A 4,127-nucleotide genomic window follows, 5' to 3' on the forward strand; every position below is an offset into this window, starting at 1 on the left:
AGTTCCCCATGATTTGATGACAGGCCGCGCGTGTGGAGTTTGTGAAAGTTTTCAGATCTATTTTTCCCCTGCTTCGGTCGACACCGAGAGGAAACACCAGGAGATTTCTTATTGCTGCCAATTTTCCTCTAAAGCATACGTCGGATAGTCTCCCAATTTTTGGTCAAAATTGAGTAAAGAGAAAACCCACAAAGTCCACAATGGCGACTGCACTTTGCTTTCTTTCTTTCCTCACAAAAGAGACATACGAGAGATTTTGTTTCAGTTGCTTGATTTCATGGGTCAAGGCTAATCAAAATGGACAAGCATCCCAAAGTCAACAAAAGTGGCTATTGCCTACTGCCTTTCTCTCTACAAAGCTGCGGCTCTCTAATCTCCTTTCAGAGCCAAAGAAAAAAACTCCCCTTAACCTAAGCCGCGCGAGAGATAAAATAAGAATCCCCAATAGCCGAAAATTGTTACTTGTTCAAAATTGCCACCAGGCTCCCTCAAAAATAATAAAAATAAAGTAAAATCTATTACAATTAAATGTCTTCAGCTCCTCAAACGGGCCCCACGTTCGATGAATTTTCTAAAAGTTGAATTTAAGCACTTTTCAGCATCCATTCCTGCAATTAGCACCAAAACAAAATATCAGTAGAATCCACCCAATTAAGGAAAATATTTAGTCAATTAATTGTGCAATAATGCCCAAAAATACCCACTAAAATGCATCCTATCAATCTCCCCCACACCTGAATTATGCTTGCCCTCAAGCATAATTAACTCAGAAGTACAATCAAGATACGAAACTAATCACAGCAGTTCATACCAAAAACGGCATCCCAAATTTTCCAATAATCTCATCGAAATCAGAATATACCAAATCAACAATACTCGCAGTTCAAAGTGCACTCATTCACTCCAAAGTGTATATGAAATGTATATAAGATGGCTCTCAAATCAACACAATAGAATGACACTACCATAAGCTTGCTCATATATCATATCTCCACCACTTACTCATGAATTTAAATGCAGCAATCAAGGGACTTTGCAATGTTGTAATGGGGCTAGGGTGAGAAGGTAGGATTAAAAGGAGTCAAAAGGGTGCAAAAGTATAAAGAAAGTGTCCAGAAATTCATTACATAGATTCTTGCACATTTGAAATTTAAAGGCATCTCAACCATCACACAAGTGAAGTGAATTAGAACTTGCCACAACCTTCGTCTTTTCTCCTTTTTCATTCATCTACTTCCCCTCTCGTTTTCTTTCCTTTTTTGTTTTCTTCTTTCCCCTTTTTTCTTCTGCTTTTTTTTTTTCAATACTTCCAACCAGCACCCTAAAAGTCAACTTTACTTGCTGGTTTCCTGCCTTTTGTCTTCTTTTCATATCCCTTTTTTTTTCTTTCTTTTTTTTTCTCTTTTTTTTTATTTTTTTGATACATAAATGGGTGTAATGCCCTTCGAATAATACTCCAAGAGTCTGTATAATGAAATCAAAGCACTTCTTCACACGAGGTTCAAAAAGAAAGTCTAAAAAGAGATTTCACGGCTAAGAGCTGGGGTCTCAAGCAAAGAATAGGGGTTAAGGCTCAACTTGGCTCCCTAATGGTAGTAAATAATCCAAGGGTTGGTTTTTGAGAAAGTCCAAAAATGGCTCATTCCTAGGTGCCCTATCATTTCAATGCATTAAACTCATTTAAATGTGGTCTTGACATGCATAACCGAGCAAGTTCTAGAATGACAAACCATGTGCACTAACCACTCAATCGAACGAAAAAAATTAGGCTCAAAGATCGCACAAGTGATCAAATTGATGTCAAATTCAGCATATTAATCAATCAATTCAGTATTACGGAAAGTAGAACACCCCATGGCATGAACTTACTATGTACGCTCATATCTCAATTTGCATTCATCATCGTTTAAAGAAAGGAACTACTAAAGCAAGGAAAAAAATTAATCAGGCAACTAAAAACACAATCAAAGCATAGTCAACCCTCCCCCACACCTAAACCTTACATTACCCCCAATGTAAGCAAAGAATGATCAAAACAAAGGTACCGGGCAACGACACTTCCCTTAAAAACGGAGGAGGACAGAAATGAATCACGATTGTGGAGAAAAATGCGGGCGAAAACCCACATGATGGAGATACTGCGCTAAATTCTGGGCCACTCCGCCCATTTGACGCTCCATCCGATCCATACGAGTGTCCATGTGCTGCATCTGGAATCGGAGGGCCGCTAGCTGGCTATCGACGGAGGAAGATGGTGGAGGTGCCGAAGAGGATGGTCCGGGGGCATCCGTGGACGGACCACCAGCCTCCGGGGCAGTGGATTTGGAAGCTTTGCGCTTCGGAGGAACGGAGATTGGCCCCGGGGGAGCAAACTGGAAAGCGCCATTCACCTGCCGCACAAGACCCATTTTCTCCAAACAAACCAAATCAAGGGGCTCCATAATACAAGCACGATGTAAGTTATGATTACTCAAGTCCAAAACCCCAAGATTTACAGCTAACTGAGTGATAAAGGAGCCTAAGATTAATGGCTTATTTTTCTTTCTCAGCACAGTTCGGAGGTGGAGGGCAAACCAACTACCCAAATTGACCCTAGTCCGAGTGACCATGCACCAAACGAAAAAGAACTCGGGCTTGGTCAGAGTACTTGAGCTATCCTTCCTACCTGAGAAACTATAGGCCATGAATCTATGTAAATAACGATAGGCGGCGCTCTTAAGATAAGAAACCTTAGACTGACTGGGGTCATAGACTTGTCGGTCAACCGACAAATCGCTCCAATAATCAAGGTAATGAGAGAAGAATGGCTCCGAGTACTCGCACACACTGTGCATATACTCCTCACTCTGGGAGTAGGGAATATCAATAAACCCAAGAGCCAAATTAAACTCAGTGATAGATTGGTTGAATTCTCTACTTATTAATCGAAACCTCACTACCCCAGGAGTGGTAACGGAGAATTCATCAGGAATATTAAATTCAAAAGTAACATAGAATTCCCATGTGAGTTCAGTAAAAGCAGGTAATTTGATAGAAATATAGCGGATCCAACCTACATTAGTCAAGTGCTGCGTGATCTCATCCCTCAAGTTTAGCAAATCAAGTGTAGGGCCATGGATGTATTTACAAGGAATTATGTTCCTTGTGCAAGCCGAAGCATACCGCTCCTTGTCGGCAGCCCGGGTGAAGGTCAAATTATCGCCAAAATGGGCCGGAGAGGAGATATGAACCTCCCTATTTCGTCCAAGGCGGGTACGGGGCCCTCCAGGCCCAGTCGATGGGACAGGTCCCTCTAAGGGGACAGTAGGCTGAGGGGTTGAAGTGGAAGGCTTGTTCTTGCCTTTGGTTTTTGGTTTTGTCATTTGAGATCAAGGGGCAGGGCAAAGGCTAGGTAAAGGTGTTCAAAAATATGTCCACAAACAGCCAACAAAGCAAGTAATTCCCAGTCACAGCTCCCAATCACAGACGAGTGCAAAAACAGACAATAAACTCACCCAAAAAACTAATTAATCCTGTGAATACTTTCCAACACTACCAAATCAACCCAAAATTCACTAAATTCACTTAATTGGACAAACGCAGCAAAATTCCCCCAGAAACTAAAGAAACAAGCAACCACAGTAAAAACTTTCCCCAAATATCTCCGATTGAGCACAAAATTTCACAAATAGACCATAATCAACCCCAAATATATCACAGCACCCAAATAGCACAAAATCTCTGTTCTCAGCTAACAAATTAAAAGAAATCTGGCCTCAGCTAAGAAATTAAAATCTTGCATCAGCTAACAAGTGACAGAAAAATAAAGAAAGAAATCACCCGCGGGGGACAATTGGAAGTTGCTATGGTGGCACTGGAGGAGGAAGAAGGCGGCGCGCGGTTGGGTGCGAGCTGCTAGCTCTGTTGGGCTTGCGCTGGTGCAAGGCGGGCGCTGTACGCGCGCGGGGGAGGTGCGCGGTCTGGGTTTGACTGCACGCTGGGGCTGCACTGGAGTGGCGCGCGGGTTCCTGAGGGCTGTCGCGCGAGCTGTTGGGCGGCGCGCACGGTCTGCGTCCACGGACTGCGCGCAAAAGCTGCGCGGCTGGCTGCTGGAGCTCTGCTGGTGGTGAGGCGCGGCTGCTGCTGGA

The sequence above is a fragment of the Coffea arabica genome, chromosome 6c, assembly GCF_036785885.1.
Source record: "Coffea arabica cultivar ET-39 chromosome 6c, Coffea Arabica ET-39 HiFi, whole genome shotgun sequence".
Lineage (NCBI taxonomy): Eukaryota > Viridiplantae > Streptophyta > Magnoliopsida > Gentianales > Rubiaceae > Coffea > Coffea arabica.